Source organism: Saimiri boliviensis, chromosome 7, assembly GCF_048565385.1.
Source record: "Saimiri boliviensis isolate mSaiBol1 chromosome 7, mSaiBol1.pri, whole genome shotgun sequence".
Lineage (NCBI taxonomy): Eukaryota > Metazoa > Chordata > Mammalia > Primates > Cebidae > Saimiri > Saimiri boliviensis.
The window spans coordinates 126,309,909-126,328,245 of record NC_133455.1 but is presented as its reverse complement, the minus strand read 5'-3'; the positions used below and the strand labels follow the sequence as shown (position 1 = coordinate 126,328,245).

At 44.6% G+C, this 18,337-nt stretch overlaps 1 non-coding gene across 1 annotated transcript; it reads right to left on the bottom strand.

Annotated features, from left to right (window-relative positions):
• Window positions 1-16,878: 16,878 nt before the first annotated feature.
• LOC120360802 (U6 spliceosomal RNA) lies at window positions 16,879-16,982 on the bottom strand. The gene has a single exon (XR_005577221.1). It is a non-coding gene; the product is annotated as a U6 spliceosomal RNA (small nuclear RNA).
• Between the last annotated feature and the right edge of the window lie 1,355 nt (window positions 16,983-18,337).

The following is an 18,337-nucleotide window of genomic DNA, read 5'->3' as shown; positions in this document are numbered from 1 at the left end:
GGCAGTCTAGTAATTGTTATCTCCATTTTCCAGATGGAAAAACTGAGACCCAGGAAAATTAAGAAACTTACAAGTAACGAAAAGATAAGAAAGTTAAAAAGAGAAAGATGAAGAGAAATAGGATTTGTAGTCTGTCAGGGCTAAAGGGAACTGCAGACGCAGAGTTTAGAAAGTAAACAGAAACACAGAAAGGAAAAACAAAGGAGAAAGAGGAGAAAAAAATGAATGGAAAATGTGAAACGTAAAAGTGAGGAGAAGGAATAAAAGGCATAATAAAATATTCAAAGTTTAAAGGAACCAGGGAATTAATGAGTCCAAACTTATTTATTTATTTGTTTATTTATTTATTTATTTATTTCGTGTCCACCTCTCCCCACCCCAAGCTTATCTTCTTTGTTGGCTTTCTTTTTTTTTTTTTGCCGGGATTTCGCTCTTGACATCCAGGCTGGAGGGCAATGGCGCAATCTGGGCTTCTCAGCTCACTGCAACCTCCACTTCTGAGGCTCAAGCAATTCTCCTGCCTCAGCCTCCCAAGTAGGTGAGATTACAGGCATAGGCAACCACACCTGGCTAAATTTTGTGTTTTTAATAGAGGCGGGGTCCAAGCTTATCCTTTTTAAAGAGAGAAGGGAAGAACGTGTGAAATGAAAGAATGATTAAAATAACCCATATTTGTTCTATTATGCGCCAAGTGTTTTATTTGTTGATTTTTTACTTTGTTTTGTTTTAGGCATGGGTTCACTCTGTTGCCCAGGATGGAGTGCGGTAATGCAATCACAGCTCACTGCAGCCTGGATTGTTCAAATTTTTATTTGATCTTTGCAACCCTATGAGGTGCATATGAGTGTCTCAGTTCACCTGCGAGGACACTGAAGAACACACAATTTAATAGTTTGTTGAAGGTTACCGGTCTGTGATGGAACTGAGATCCATCCAAATGCAAGTTTGTCTGATTCCGACACTGTGTTAAGAAAGAGAGGGTGGGTCGAATGTGGTAGCTCACGCCTGTAATCCCAGCACTTTGGGAGGCCGAGGTGGGCAGATCACTTAAGGCCAGGAGTTTTTTGAGACCAGACTGGCCAATGTGGTGAAACCCCATCTCTACGAAAAAAAATAATAATAATTAGCGGAGTGAGGTGGCAGGCCCTTCTAATCCCCACTACTTGGGAGGCTGAGACAAGAGAATCGCTTAAACCTGGGAGATCGGGGTGGAGGTTGCAGTGAGCTGAGATCGAGCCTCTGCACTCTGGCCTGGGCGACAGAGCGGAAACTCCATCTCAAAAAAAAAAAAAAAATAGAGAGAGCCAGGCACGGGGGAGATCAAGGCGGGTGGATCACTTGAGTTCTTGAGTTCAGGAGTTTGAGACCAGCCTGGCCAACATGGTAAAACCCCATCTCTACTAAAAATACAAAAGTTAGTCAGGTGTGGTGGTGCATACCTGTAGTCCTAGCTCCTTGGAAGGCTGAAACGGGAGAATCTCATAAACCCAGCAGGCAGAGGTTGCAGTGAGCCAAGATTGTGCCACTGCACTCCAACCTGGGCGACAGAGCAAGACTCCATCTCAAAAATAAACAAAATTTAAAAAAAGAAAGAGAAGGGGGGGAAGCAGAAAGGAAAGGAAGAGAAGAGAGGACAAAGAAAGAGATAACCTGAGATTTAGTCCTGCTTTGGCCTTAAACTAGCTGTGACCTTAAAGCAAATCACGCCACTTTGCGGTCTCTCCTCTTCCATATCTGCCAAGAGAGATTAGATGTAAGGCCAATTTGGGTTCTGATGTTTTATGGTTCTGTAGGAGAAAGAGGACTGAGAGGAGAATATGAGAGAACAACGAGCAAGGAGAAAAAGAGTTTGGAGAAAGACAGGAGAGAGAATGGACTAAAGAAGTAGGGTTAGAGAGAAGAGAAGGAGCAGGAAGAAACGTGAAGAAGATAAAGGAGCAGAAATGAGAAAAGAAGAAGGGAAAGTGGGAAGAAAAATAAAGGTGTTCCACGAAGAAGATGGCAATTAGGTAAACATAAGCAAAGTCCTGGAGGTAACATTCATTCATTCGTTACTAAGTGGCAGTTATATACAAGGGTATGTGCCAGGTGCTGTGTTTTTCATACTAATTATAGAATAGATGCATTGAAATAAAGCTAGAAAAGCTGACTGACCTCCAAGGAGTCAGACATGTAATAAAATACTCATCATTGAGTCAAAAGGTATCTATTACTATTGCAGCTTCTGGAGAGGCAGACAAAATCCACGCCCTCTTGCTCTTCATATTCTTGTGGCAGAACTCAGGCCTTAAATAAGGAGTTACAAGGTGATAAATATGAAGAAAAACAAAACCAACGTAAGGGGCATGGGGAATGCGGAGACATTTGTTGTTGAAGGTGCTAAGGAGGGTCTCCCCAACAAGGTGACAAGGAGTAAGTTGGATGGATTTCTGTGGGAATTTCACAGGCAGAGCGAACTACCAGAGCAAAGGCCCTATGATGGGGTCATACTGGATGTGTTTCCTGATACAGAATCTTGTTCTGTGACCCAGGCTGGAGTCCAGTGGCATGATCTCAGCTCACTGCAACCTCCGCCTCTCGGGTTCAAGCAATTCTCCTGCCTCAGCCTCCCGAGTAGCTGGGATTAAGGGCATATCACACCACACCTGGATAATTCTTGTATTTTTAATAGAGACTGGGTTTGGCTACGTTGGCTAGGCCGGTCTTGAACTCCTGGCCTAAAGTGATCCACCCACCTTGGCCTCCCAAAGTGCTGTGATTACACCCAGCCTATGCCATTCCTTTTTTGAGACAACAAGATCCTATCTCAAAAAAAAAAAAAAGAAAAAAGAAACAAGGCAGGCCGGGTATGATGGCTCACAGCTGTAATCCTAGCACTTTAGGAGGCCAAGGCATGTGGATCACGTGATCAGGAGTTCAAAACCAGCCTAGCCAAGATGGTGAAACCCTGTCTCTACTGAAAATACAAAAATCAGCTGGGCGTGGCAGTGCATGCTTGTAAACTCAGCTACTTGGGAGGCTGAGGGACAATTGCTTGAACTCGGGGTGGGCAGGGGGCAGAGGCTGCAGTGAGCAGAGATGGAACCACTGCACTACAGTCTGGGCTACAGAGACTGTCTTGAAAGAAAGAGAGGGAGGGAGGGAGAGGGAGAAAGAGAGGGAAAGAAAGAAAAGGAAGGAAGGAAAGAAAGAGAAAGAAAAAGAAAGGAAGGGAGGAATAGAGGGAGAGGCCGGGCGCGGTGGCTCAGGCCTGTAATCCCAGCACTTTGTGAGGCTGAGGCGGGCGGATCACGAGGTCAAGAGATCGAGACCATCCCGGTCAACATAGTGAAACCCCCGTCTCTACTAAAAATACAAAAAATAAGCCGCGCATGGTGGTGCGTGCCTGTGGTCCCAGCTACTTGGGAGGCTGAGGCAGGAGAACTGCTTGAACCCAGAAAACGGAAGTTGCAGTGAGCCAGGATCCCGCCACTGCACTCCTGCCTGGCAATAGAGTGAGACTCTGTCTCAAAAATAAAAAAAAGGAAAAGAAAACAGTTTGGCGGGGCGCATGGCTCATGCCTGTAATCCAGGAACTTTGGGAGGCCGAGGTGGGTGGATCGCCTGAAGACAGGAATTCAAGACCAGCCTGGTCAACATGGTGAAACCCTATCTCTACTAAAAATACAAAAATTAACCAGATGTGGTGGTGCATGCCTGTAATCCCAGCTACTCAGGAGGCTGAAGCAGGAGAATTGCTTGAACCCAGTAGGCAGAGGTTACAGTGAGCTAAGATCACACCACTGCACTCCAGCCTGGGTGACAGAGCAAGACTCCATTGCAAAAAAAAAGAAAAATAGCTTTAAAAGTTTGTTAAAAATTTTCCATCCTTGCAACAGCTGGGACTGCGAGAATAAAAAAAATCTTTCTTATTTCATTTCTGTAACAGTTGATATCTGGCTCTTTTTTTTTTTTTTTTTTTTTTTTAAGACGGGGTTTCACCATGTTGGTCAGGCTGGCCTTGAACTCCCAACTTCAGGTGATCCGCCTGCCTTGGCCTCCAAAGTGCGTGGATTACAGGTGTGAACACGCCACCTTTTTTTTTTCTTTTCTTTTCTTTTCTTTTTTTTTTTTTTTGAGATATAGTCTTGCTTTGGCACCAGGCACCAGGCTGGAGTGCAGTGGTGCAGTCTCGGCTCACTGCAACCTCCGCCTCCTGGGTTCAAGCAATTCTCCTGCCTCAGCCTCCCAAGTAGCTGGGACTACAGGCGCACGCCACCATGCCCAGATAATTTTTGTGTTTTTAGTAGAGACAGCTTTTCACTCTGTTGGCCAGGATGGTCTCGATCTCTTGACCTCATGATCCGCCCACCTCAGCCTCCTAAAGTGCTAGGAGTGAGCCACCGCGCCCAGCCCTGGCTGTCCTTTTTGTAATGCAGAGTAAGAAGTTTCCCTACTATGTTTGATAAATGTTGTTCAGGTTCCATTGCCAGGAATGTGTTGTCCAAAATGCCTGTTTAGTTTTTAAAGATGGAACTCCACCCTTTGCTTGGTTTTAAGTATGTATGGAATGTTATGATAGGACATAGTAGTAGCGGTGGTCAGACATGGAAGTGGTAGGAAGACAAAAATATACATGTGAAATGAAACTCAGTATTTTAGTAAAGTAAAAAAGCAGAGCCGGGCACAGTGGCTCATGCCTGTAATCCCAGCACTTTGGGAGGCCAAGGCAGGCAGATCACCTGACATCAGGAGCTTGAGACCATCCTGGCCAACATGGTGAAGCCCTGTCTCTACTAAAATACAAGAAATTAGCTAACTGTGGTGGGGCCAGCCTGTAGTCCCAGCTAGTCGGGAGGCTGAGGCAGGGAAATCGCTCGAAGCTGGGAGGCAGAGGTTACAGTGAGCCGAGATTACACCCTCCTGGCAACAGAGCAAGACTCCATCTCAAAAACAACAACAACGACGAAACAAACAAACAAAAAAAAAACAAAAAAAAAACAGTCTGGGCAAGGTGGCACATGCCTGTAATCCCAGCACTTTGGGAGGTCAAGGTGGGCAGATCACCTGAGGTCAGGAATTCGAGACCAGCCTGGCCAACATGGCAAAACCCTGTCTCTACTAAAAATACAAAAATTAGCTGGGTGTGGTGGCACATGCCTATAATTCCAGTTACTCGGGAGGCTGAGGCAGGAGAATCACTTTGAACCCAGGAAGTGGAGGATGAAGTGAGCCAAGATTGCACCACTGCACTCCAGCGTGGGTGACAGAGGGAGACTCCGTTTCAAAAAAATGTATCTACACACACACACACACACACACACACACAAATTAGGCTAGGCACTGTGGCTTGCACCTGTAATCCCAGCACTTTGGGAGGTTGAGGTGGGATAACACTTGAAGCCAGGAGTAAGAAACCACACACACAAAAAAAAACAAAAATCCCCAAAAAATCAATTATATATCTATATATATGAGCAACAAACAATTAAATGAGAAATAATTTTAAAAGTTATAATTTCCAGTACTATGAAAGATACCAAGGTGTATTTGATACCAAGATGTCACAAAATATGTGTAAGATCTGTATGCAGCAAATTAGAATTTATTGTGAGACTCTGGAGAAGACCTGACATAAATGGAGATATATATCACCGTTTTTTTTTTTTTTTTTTTTTTTTGAGACGGAGTCTGCTCTGTCGCCCAGGCTGGAATGCAGTGGTGCCATCTCAGCTCACCGCACGCTCCACATCCCGAGTTTAAGGATTCTCCCGCCTCAGCCTCCTGAGTAGCTGGGATTACAGGCACCCACCACCACACCCAGCTTTTTTTTTTTTTTTTTTTGTATTTTTAGTAGAGACGGGATTTCACTGTTAGCTAAGCTGGTCTCGATCTTCTGACCTCATGATACGCCCGCCTTGGCCATATATCCCTTTTTTTTTTTTTTTTTTTTTTTTTTTTTTGAGACAGAGTTTCACTCTTGTTACCCAGGCTGGAGTGCAGTGGTGCAATCTCAGCTTACCGCAACCTCCACCTCCCGGGTTCAAGCAATTCTCCTGCCTCAGCCTCCCAAGTAGTTGGGACTACAGGCACACGCCACCATGCCCAGCTAACTTTTGTGTTTTTAGTAGAGACAGGATTTCACCACGTTGCAGGATGGTCTCGATCTCTTGACCTCATGATCCACCCGCCTCAGCCTCCCAAAGTGCTGGAATTATAGGCGTGAGCCACTGCGCCCGGCCCATGTATCACTTTTGTAAATTAGAAGACACAATATCTTGAAGTTAGTTCTCCCTAAAGCGATCTATAAATTCAGTACAATCGTAATCAAAATCCCAAAAAGTTTTTTTATGAGTGTATGAAACTGATAAGCTGATTCTAAAATTGTACTTGAAAATGCAAAAGGCCATGAAGAGCCTCTCAAACATGAACAAGGTGGAAAGACTTGGCTCACCAGCTTATCAGGACATAATTACAAAGCCATAATAATTAAGATAATCAAAAGCTACATAAATTGACCACTGGAACATAACACAGATCCCAGAAACAGATTCACACATATAGGGACACTTTTTCATAGAGTTTGTACTTACGAGCAGGAGAAAAAGGACACACATTTCAAAGATGCTGTGATAACTGAGTATCTAAAAGAAAAAAAATAGCCAGGCCCAGTGGATCCTGCTTATAATTCCAGCACAATGGCAAGCAGAGGTTGCAGTGAACCGACATCATGCCATTGCACTCCAGCCTGGGTGACAGAGTGAGACTCTGTCTCAAAAATAAAAATAAATAAAATAATAAAACTGAACCCCTACTTTAAGCCATATACAAAAATCAGTTCCCACTACACTAGAGATTAAATGTAAAAGGCAAATTAAAAGACTCTAGAAGCCGGGCGCAATGGCTCACGCCTGGAATCCCAGCACATTGGGAGGCCAAGGCAAGTGGATCACAAGGGCAGGAGACGGAGACCATCCTGGCTAACATGGTGAAACCCTGTCTCTACCAAAAATACAGAAAATTAGCTGGGCATGGTGGCACTCACTTGTAGTCCCAGCTACTTGGGAGGCTGAGGGAGGAGAATCACTTGAACCCAGGAGACAGAGGTTGCAATGAGCCGAGACTGTGCATCTGCACTCCAGCCTGGGTGACAGAGTGCGACTCCGTCTCAAAAAAAAAAAAGAGAGATAGAGAATACAAGTGGTTAAATCACTCTGGAAGAGATTTTAGCATTATCTGATAAAGTGGAAGCAACTCCACTCTCATGCACATAACAAATACATATTACATACTTGGAGAAAAATATAAAAAATTTTTTAAAAAATATTACATATGGATATCTTTGAAGGCCAACAAAAGAAAGCAGTGTGTGTGTGTGTGTGTGTGTGTGTGTGTGTGTGTGTGTGTGTGTGTTTTCAGAGATGGGGTTTCTCTCTGTTGGTCAGGCTGGTCTCGAACTCCTGACCTCAGGTGATCCAGCCGCCTCAGCCTCCCAAAGTGCTTGGGATTACATGTGTGAGACACCATGCCTGGCCAAGAAATCATATTGCTAAGGAATGTATCCACATCTAAACTAAACTAAGGGTAAACTAAACTAAGAAAGTGATTGCTATAAAAGTCAGAATAGTTCAACAGAACTTCGAGTCAAAAAAAAAAAAGAAAAGAAAAGAAAAAAGAAATAAAAGTCAGAATAGGCCATATGTAGTGGCTCATGCCTGAAATCCCAGCACTTTGGGAGGCTGATGCAGGTGGATCACCTGAGGTCAGGGGTTCAAGACCAGGCTGGCCAACATGGTGAAACCCCACCTCTCTTAAAAATACAAAAATTAGCCGGGCGCGGTGGCTCAAGCCTGTAATCCCAGCACTTTGGGAGGCTGAGGCGGGTGGATCACGAGGTCGAGAGATCGAGACCATCCTGGTTAACATGGTGAAACCCCGTCTCTACTAAAAATACAAAAAATTAGCTGGGCATGGTGGCACGTGCCTGTAATCCCAGCTACTCAGGAGGCTGAGGCAGGAGAATTGCCTGAACCCAGGAGGCGGAGGTTGCGGTGAGCCGAGATCGCGCCATTGCACTCCAGCCTGGGTAACAAGAGCGAAACTCCGTCTCAAAAAAAAAAAAAATACAAAAATACAAAAATTAACGAGGCGTGATGGCTCACACCGGTAGTCTCAGCTACTTGGGAGGCTGAGGCACAAGAATAGTTTGAACCTGTGAGGCGGAGGTTGCAGTGAGCCAAGATCATGCCACTGCACTCCAGCCTGTGCAATAGAGTGAGGCTCACTCTCAAAAAAAGAAAGTTAGAATACTGGCTGGGTGTGAGGGCTCAAACCTGTAATCCCAGCATACTGGGAGGCTCGGGTGGGAGGATTGCTTGAGTACAGGAGTTTAAGACCAACCTGGACAACATAGTGAGACTCCAACTCTACAAAAATTTTTAAAAATTAGCCAGGCATGCTGGTACGCCCCTGTCATCCTAGCTACTCAGGAGGCAGAGGTGGGAGGATCACTTGAACCAGGGATGTGGAGGTTGCAGTAAGTCACATTCCTGCCACTGCGCTCCAGCCAGGGTACAGTGCAAAACCCTGTCTCAAAAAAAAAAAAAAAAAAGTCAGAATACTGCCTATGTCTGGTGAGCAGGGAATGGTGTATGACTAGGCAGGATCACAGGTCCTTTCGGACGGAGTACAGGCAAAGTTCTTTGACTTAGCCTGGATGGGGGTTATTCCCTCTATAGGTATTCATTTCATGTATTCCTGCATTTATCTTTCTGTGTGCTATATTTCACAATAAAATAGGCTTTAAGAAGCATTTAATTCAACATCCACGCATGACAAAACTCTTAGTAAAGTAGGAATAAAAAGGCTCTTCCTTAACCACTAAAAATTATTTTAAAACAAAAACTACAGCAAACACCATTAGTATTGGAAAAACATTGAAAGCATTTCCTTTAAAACCAGGAACAGGCAGGGTGCAGTGGCTCACGCCCGTAATCCCAGTACTGGGAGGACAAGGCGGGCGGATCACTTGAGGTCACGAGTTCAAGACCAGCCTAGCCAACGTAGTGAAACCCTGTCTCTACTAAAAATCCAAAAAAATTGGCCAGGCACAGTGGCTCATGCCTGTAATCTCAGCACTTTGGGAGGCTGAGGTCAGGAGTTCGAGACTAGCCTGACCAACATAGTGAAACTACATCTCTACTAAAAAAACAAAAAATTAGCCGGGTATGGTGGCGGGCACCTGTAATCCCAGCTACTCAGAAGGCTGAGGCAGGAGAATCACTTGAACCAGGGAGGCGGAGGTTTTGGTGAGCCACGACTGTGCCACTGCACTCCAGCCTGGGCAACAAGAGTGAGACTCTGTCTCAAAAAACAAACAAACAAACAAAACAAAAAAGTTAGTTTGAACCTGGGAGGCAGAGGTTGCTGTGAGCCAAGATGGTGCCACTGCACTCTGGCCTAGGTGATAGAGCGAGAGCCTGTTTCAAACATAAACAAAAGACAAAAAACAAAAAAGTTTTCTGACTAGGAGGAGGATGGAGGATAGACAGTGTTGTGGGTATTTTTTGGTGGTGGTAGTGTTGTTTTGTTTATTTTTGTTTTTTGAGACAGGGTCTCACTCTGTCACCTGGGCTGAAGTGTGAAGGCACGATCTTGACTCACTGCAGCCTCATCTTGCTGGGCTCAGGTAATCCTCTCACCTCAGCCTCCCGAGTAGCTGGGACTACAGGTGTGTGCCACCACTTCCAGCTGTTTTTTTTAATATTTTTTGGTTTTTTGTATTTTTTGTCTCCCAATTTTGCCTAGGCTGGTCTCGAACTCCTGATCCCATGCAATCGTGCCTTGGCCTCCCAAAGTGCTGGGACTACAGGCGTGAACCACTGCACCCAGCCTGAGAATGATTTTTAAATTCAAGATATAGGCCAGGTGTGGTGGCTCACACTTGTAATCCTAGCATTTTGGGAGGCTGAGGCAGGTGGATCACTTGAGGCCAGTAGTTCCAGACCAGCCTGGCCAACATGGCGAAACCCTGTCCCTACCAAAAACACAAAAAAGTTAGCTGGACTTGGTGCCATGAGACGGTAATCCCAGCTACTTGGGAGACTGAGGCAAGAGAATCGCCTGAACCTGGGAGGTGAAGGTTGCAGTGAGCTGAGATTGCGCCACTGCACTCTAGCCCAGGTGACAGAGACTTCTCAAAGAAAAGCAATAAAAATAAAATAAATGGCCGGGCGAGGTAGCTCAAGCCTGTAATCCCAGCACTTTGGGAGGCCGAGGCGGGTGGATCACGAGGTCGAGAGTTCGAGACCATCCTGGTCGACATGGTGAAACCCCGTCTCTACTAAAAATACAAAAAATCAGCTGGGCATGGTGGCGTGTGCCTGTAATCCCAGCTACTCAGGAGGCTGAGGCAGGAGAATTGCCTGAACCCGGGAGGCGGAGGTTGCGGTGAGCCGAGATCGCGCCATTGCACTCCAGCCTGGGTAACAAGAGCGAAACTCCGTCTCAAAAAAAATAAATAAATAAAATAAAATAAAATAAAACAAAATAAATGAATTCAACATACAAAAAGCATAGTCACAAAATAAGAGGTTGATAAATATTGCCATATTAAAATTAAGAACTTCTGATAATTAAAATACATCAAGAAAAAAATAAATGAAGATCACAAATACCTTCAAAAAGAACAGATATTTGCAACATATATAAGTGACAAAATATTAGCATCCAGAATATATAAAAAACTACAAATTTGACCAGCTGTGGTGCTCACGCCTGTAATCCCAGCATTTTGGTAGGGCAAGGTGGGTGGATCACCTGATGTCAGGAGCTGGAGACCAGCCTGGCCAACATGGCAAAACCCCATCTCTACTGAAAATACAAAATTAGCCAGGCATGGTGGTGCATGCTGTAGTCCCAGCTACTTGGGAGGCTGAGGCAGGAGAATCGCTTGAACCCAGGAGATGGAGGTTTCAGTGAGCTGAGACCATGCTATTACACTCCAGCCTGGTGACAGAGCAAAATTCCGTCTCAAAAAAACAAGCAAAACCAAACCAAAAAAAAAACTACAAAGCAATAAGAAAAGCACAAACAACTCAAATGATCAGGCATTTCCCAGAAGAGGAAATTAAAAAGGCTAATAGGTATATAAAAAGATGCTCAACTGCCCTAGTAATCAGAGAAATGCCAGAAGAATCCACGTGGAAATACTATTGTATACCCTCTAGACTGGCAAAAATTAAGAAGTCTAAAAATACAAGTGCTGGGAAGAATGTGGATCAATTAGTATTCAAATACTGATGAAAACTGGTCAGGCGCAGTGTAATCCCAGCCTGTAATCCCAGCACTTTGGGAGGCTGAAGTGGGCAGATCACCTGAGCTCAGGAGTTCGAGACCAGCCTGGCCAACATGGCAAAACCCTGTCTCTATTAAAAATACAAAAATTGAGCCGGGCGCGGTGGCTCAAGCCTGTAATCCCAGCACTTTGGGAGGCCGAGGCGGGTGGATCACGAGGTCGAGAGATCGAGACTATCCTGGTCAACATGGTGAAACCCCGTCTCTACTAAAAATACAAAAAATTAGCTGGGCATGGTGGCACGTGCCTGTAATCTCAGCTACTCAGGAGGCTGAGGCAGGAGAATTGCCTGAACCCAGGAGGCGGAGGTTGCGGTGAGCCGAGATCGTGCCATTGCACTCCAGCCTGGGTAACAAGGCGAAACTCCGTCTCAAAAAAAAAAAAAAAAAAAAAAAAAAATACAAAAATTAGCCAGGCGTGGTGGCACATGCCTGTAATCCCACCTACTCAGGAGTCTGAGGCAGGAGAATTGCTTGAACCCAGGAGGTGGAGGTTTCGGTGAACTAAGATTGTGCCACTGCACTCCAGCCTAGGCAACAGAGTGAAACTCTTATCTCAAAAATTAATTAATTAATTAATTAATTAAAAATTGGTAAAAACTGAAAACAATTTGGCATTCTCTTTCAGAGCTGATTTTTTTTTTAGACAGATTCTCACTCTGTCACCTAGGCTGGAGTGTAGTGTTGTGATCTCAGCTCACTGCAACCTCCGCCTCCAAGTTCAAGGGATTCTCCTGCCTCAGCCTCCAAGTAACTAGGATTACAGGCATGTGCCACCATGCGCAGCTAATTTTTTTTTATTTTTAGTAGAGATGGGGTTTTGTCATGTTGGCCAGGCTAATCTCGAACTCCTGACTGCAAGTGATCTGCCTACCTCAGTCTCGAGAGTGCTGGGATTAGGGGCGTGAGCTGCAGCGCCAGGCCAAAGCTGATTTTTCTTATACCTCACAACCTAACAGTCTCACTCCTAGGTATATACCTTAGAGAAACTCTTGCACATGCACAAGAGAGAAATACAATAATGTTCACAGCAATAATGTTTATAATAGCAAAAAAAAAAAAAAAAAAAGCAATTCATGAATGTATCAGCAGGAGAATAGACGAAGTATTATATATTTGGTAAATTCACTCAGTACCATTTACCCTCCAGTGAAAACATGAGCTGCAGCCACATGCAACAATATGGATAAATCCTGGAAATACAATAGTGAGTGAAAAAACAAGTAAACAGTGCTAGAAGGCTACATATAATATGATTTTATTTACTGATTTATTGAGACAAGGTCTGGCTCTGTGGCCCAGGCTGGGGCGCAGTGGTGCAATCTCGACTCACTGCAGCCTCAACCTCCCAAGCTCAAGTGATCCTCCCACCTTAGCCTCCGAGTAGCTGGGATTACAGATGTGTGCCACCATACCCAGATAATTTTTGTATTTTTTGTAGAGACGGGGTTTTGCCACATTGCCCAAGCTGATCTCCAACTCCTGGGCTCAAGCAATCCACCTCAGCCTTCCAATGTGCTGGGATTACAGGCGTGAGCCATCGCACTTGACCTTATTTATTTATGTTTTGAGACAGAGTCTTGCTCTGTCACCCAAGATGAAAAGCAATGGTGTAATCATAGCTCACTGCAGCCTCAACTTCTGGGGCCAAACAGAACTCTCCACCTCAGCCTCCCAAGTAGATGGGACCACAGGCATGTGCCACCACATCCGGCAACTTTTTTTTTTTTTTTTTTGGCAGAGACAGATTCTCCCTATGTTGCCCAGGCTGGTCTTGAACTCCTGGACTCAAATGATCTTTCTGCTTCAGCCTCCTGAAGTCCTGGGACTACAGGTATAAGCCACTGTGCTCAGCCAGTTTTTTTTTTTTCTTTCTCTCTTTTTTTTTTTTTTTTGTTATTCGTTTTGTTTTCAGCCAGTTATTTTTAGAGATGATAGAGTCTCACTCTGTCACCCTCGTGGGAGCACAGTGGCACATAGTTCACTTCTGCCTGCAACTCCTAGGCTCACGGGAATCCTCCTGCCTCAGCCTCCCTTCCTGAATGGCTGGGACTATGGGCTACCAGCCCAGCTGACTTTTGAAATTATTACTTTACAGAGGCTATGATGCCCAGGCTAATCTCTTTATTTATTTATTTATTTATTTATTTATTTTGAGATGGAGTTTCGCTCTTGTTACCCAGGCTGGAGTGCAATGGCGCGATCTCGGCTCACCGCAACCTCCGCCTCCTGGGTTCAGGCAATTCTCCTGCCTCAGCCTCCTGAGTAGCTGGGATTACAGGCACACGCCACCATGCCCAGCTAATTTTTTTGTATTTTTAGTAGAGACGGGGTTTCACCATGTTAACCAGGATAGTCTCGATCTCTTGACCTTGTGATCCACCCGCCTCAGCCTCCCAAAGTGCTGGGATTACAGGCTTGAGCCACTGCGCCTGGCTTTAATTTTTTTTTTATATTTATTTTTTCAAGATGGAGTCTTGCTCTGTCACCCAGGCTGGAGTGCAATGGCACAATCTCGGCTCACTGCGCCCTCTGCCTCCCGGGTTCAAGCAATTCTCCTGCCTCAGCCTCTCAAGTAGCTAATAGGTGCCCACCACCATACCTGGTGAATTTTTGTATTTTTAGTAGAAACAGGGTTTCACCATGTTGGCCAGGCTACTCTCAAACTCCTGACCTCGTGATCTGTCTGTCTTGGCCTCCCAAAGTGCTGGGATTACAGGCATGAGCCACCACGCCCAGCAATTTTTTGTTTTATTTTATTTATTTTATTTCATTTTTTGAGACAGAGTCTTGCTGTCACCCAGGCTGGAATGCGTGGCACAATCTTGGCTCACTGAAGCCTCTGCCTTACAGGTTCAAGCGATTCTCCTGCCTCCGCCTCCCAAATAGCTGGGATTACAAGCACGCACCACTATGCCCGGCTAATTTTTGCATTTTTAGTAGAGACGGGTTTCCCCATGTTGGCTAGGCTGGTCTCAAACTCCTGACCTCAGTCTCTCAGCCCGCCTCGGTCTCTCAAAGTGCTGGGATTACAGGCATGAGCCAAGCACCCAGCCTAATTTTTTTTTTTTCGTGATCTGTGGTTTTCTTTTTAATTATCTTAAGTCTTATGATCACACATTATTTTTAAATTTGTGTATATCTCCTCTGCTTTAATCCTTTTAAGTTGGCAGAAGCACCATTCCCAATCACAAATACACAGCAGTTGTACAGTTTTGTTTCTGAATGGCTGTTTAAAGACAATCCTAAATTATAACTTAGTTTGACTTAGATAGTGAAAAATCCAAGAGTGAAGTTTAAATGGCTACTATTTTCAAAGCATGTGACCTTATAGATCATCTATAAAATGTGTGAAGTGTTAAATAATTTTTGATATTACACATAAACCACACAAAATGCCTTTCAGTAAGTAAAAGGAACCATTTTAAATACAGGGAATTCTAATTAGATTGGCATAGTTAAGGCCAAAAATATAAACTAGCCTTTGCTACCCATTTATCTTCAACCCTTGCCTTTAAGAGGCAAATGAACACAAAACACAGGTGAATCTTGCTTGGTTCTGAGCCAGTGAAGGAATTCCCCCCATATTTAAATATATTCACATAACCAGTTTATATTTAGATTTATAAATCTAAATATAAAACCAATCTCCACTAAGTTTTAAGATGGCACTCACCATCTTTGCAAAAAATTTAGCATTACTAAGGAAGTCTAATCATATCTTTAGAAGGGGTAAACAGTGATAGAATTTACTAAATTGGAATTACTATTAAAATCCAAAAACTGAACGTACTCATTTAACTACAAGCCAGTCTTAGTTTTAAATCAGGACTGCCCAACAAAATACTGTCAGTCATTCATGATGTAAATTCTGGTGTATGAGATCTATTAAAGTATGGTACACATAAAAAAGTCATGAGACATTTGTTTCTCAATAAATAAGGCAGTGGCCAATTACTACTCATTAGTAGCTATTTAGTCTTCCCTTTCTCCCTTCTTTTTTTTTTTTTTTTTTGAGACGGAGTTTCGCTCTTGTCACCCAGGCTGGAGTGCAATGGCGCGATCTCAGCTCACCGCAACCTCCGCCTCCTGGGTTCAGGCAATTCTCCTGCCTCAGCCTCCTGAGTAGCTGGGATTACAGGCACACGCCACCGTGCCCAGCTAATTTTTAGTATTTTTAGTAGAGACGGGGTTTCACCATGTTGACCCGGATGGTCTCGATCTCTTGACCTCGTGATCCACCCGCCTCGGCCTCCCAAAGTGCTGGGATTACAGGCTTGAGCCACCGCGCCCGGCCTTCTCCCTTCTTCTTAATGCCAGCAAAGATCATTTTTCTTCCAGGGATATACTTCTTGGGATTCTCCAAATATTCCATCAGTGTATCCTCTCCCCAGAGGATGCCTTTGTTCTTACTGGCTTCAGTGTAAGTGAATCCAGAGGCCTGACCTGTCTTCCGCCCAAGGATACCATGGAGATTAGGTCCAGTCTTGTGCTTGCCTCCCTTTTCCACGGTGTGACATCGGGAACACTTCTGAATAAAAATCCTCTTGCCTTTCTCAACATCACCCATATTTAATTCTTTTTCGTCATTAGCGCAACAAAGGTTACTGCTCAGAAGCCGGACATCCCACTCTCTCACCCAGCCTAATTTTTATTTTTGGAAACAGGGTCTCACTCTGCCTCCCAGGCTGGAGGGCAGTGGTGCAATCTCACTGTAGCCTCAAACTCCAGAGCTCAAGCGATTCTCCCACCTCTGCCTCCTCAGCATCTGGGACTACGTTTTTTGTGTGTTTTTGGGTTTTTTGTTTGTTTTTTTTTTTTGAGACAGGGTTTTGCTGTTGTTGCCCAGGCTGGAGTGCAAAGGTACGAACTCAGCTCACACAACCTCCACCTCCTGGGTTCAAGAGATTCTCCTGCCTCAGCCTCCCAAGTAGCTGGGATTACAGGCATGTGCCACCACGACTGGCTAATTTTGTATTTTAATAGAGACAATATTTCTCCATGTGGATCAGGCTGGTCTCGAACTCCCAACTTCAGGTGATCTGCTGGCCATGGTCTCCCAAAGGGGTGGGATTACAGGCATGAGCCACTGTGCCTGGCCTTTTTTTTTTTTTAAGATGGAGTTTGACTCTTGTCACCCAGGCTGGAGTACAATGGCACAATCTCGGCTCACTGCAACCTCCACCTCTCGAAGCAATTCTCCTGCCTCAGCCTCCCAAGTAGCTGGAATTACAGGCACCCACCACCATGCCTGGCTAATTTTTGTATTTTTAACAGAGACAGGTTTTCACCACGTTGGCCAGGCTAGCCTCGAATTCCTGACCTCAGGTGATCTGCCCACCTCGACCTCCTGAAGTGTTGGGATTACAGGCATGAGCCATCCCGCCTGGCCTAATTTTCTTTTGATAGAGATGACATCTTGCTATGTTGCCCAGGCTGGTCTCAAACTCCTGAGGTCAAGTGATCCTTCCACTTTAGCCTCCCAAAGGGCTGGGATTATAGGTGTTAGCCACTTTGCCTGCCCTATTTATTTTTTTGACTTACAAAAACATGGAAGGCTTCATGGATGTGCATGTCATCCTTGTGCAGGGGCCCTGCTAATCTCTGTATCGTTACAATGTTAATATATGTGTTGCCAAAGTGAGTGCAGTCCTGTGATCTCAGTTCACAGCAACCTCTGCCTCCTGGTTTCAAGCAATTCTCCTGCCTCAGCTTCCCAAGTAGTTGGGATTACAGGCGCCTGCTACCATGCCTAGCTAATTTTTTTGTATTTTTAGTAAAGATAGTATTTCCCCATGTTAGCCAGACTGGTCTTGAACGATTGGCCTTAGGTGATCCACCTGCCTCAGCCTCCCAAAATGCTAGGATTACAGGTGTGAGCCACTGTGCCTGGCTAATAGACTGTTTTTTGGTTTTTGTTTTTATTGGCAGAGTCTTGCTCTGCTACCAGGCTGGAGTGCAGTGGCGTGATCTCATCTCACTGCAATCTCTGCCTCCTGGGTTCAGGCAATTCCCCTGCCTAAGCCTACTGAGTAGCTGGAACTACAGGTGCAAGCCACCATGCCTGGCTAATTTTTTTTTTTTTTTTTTTTGAAACAGAGTCTCACTCTGTTGCCTGGACTGGACTGCAGTGGTATAATCTCGGCTCACTGCAACCTCTGCCTCCCAGGTTCCAGCGATTCTCCTGGCTCAGCCTCCTAAGTAGCTGGGATTACAGGAGCCCACCACTGCGCCCAGCTAAATTTTTAGTAGAGGCAGGGTTTCACCATGCTGGCCAGGCTGGTCTTGAATTCCTGATCTCTTGATTTGCCCACCTCGGCCTCCCAAAGTGCTGGGATTACAGGTGTGAGCCACCACGCCCAGCTTAATTTTTTTGTATTTTACTAGAGATGGGATTTCACTACGTTGGCCAGTATGATCTAGATCTCCTGACCTCATGATCCACCTGCCTTGGCCTCCCAAAGTGCTGGGATTACAGTCATGAGTCACCGTGCCCAGCCCGGTAGTAGTATTTTTATAGAACATGAAATAAGTAAGATGGCGGAGCACGGTGGGTCACACCTGTAATCCCAACACTTTGGAATAGCAAGGTGGGAAGATCGCTTGAGCCCAGGAGTTGGAGATCAGCCTGGCTAACATGGAAAAACTCCATTTCTACAAACAATACCAAAAAATTAGCTAGGCATGGAGGTGCATGTTTGTGGTCCCGGCTAGGCAGGAAGCCAAGATGGAAGGATTGCTTGAACAACATCATGACCTGGCATTCATATGCAAAAACGGAAAAAACGAAACTAAGCTATATTACTTAAGCATACATCCATTTGTGAGAAAGCTATATATATGTGTGTGTCTATATATGTAGATATAGTATATATGTATACATACATATATAGTGTATATGTGTGTGTGTATAAACATATACATATACATATATATATATATATATTTTTTTTTTTTTTTTTTTTTTTTTTTTTGAGATGGAGCTCTTACCCAGGGTGGAGTG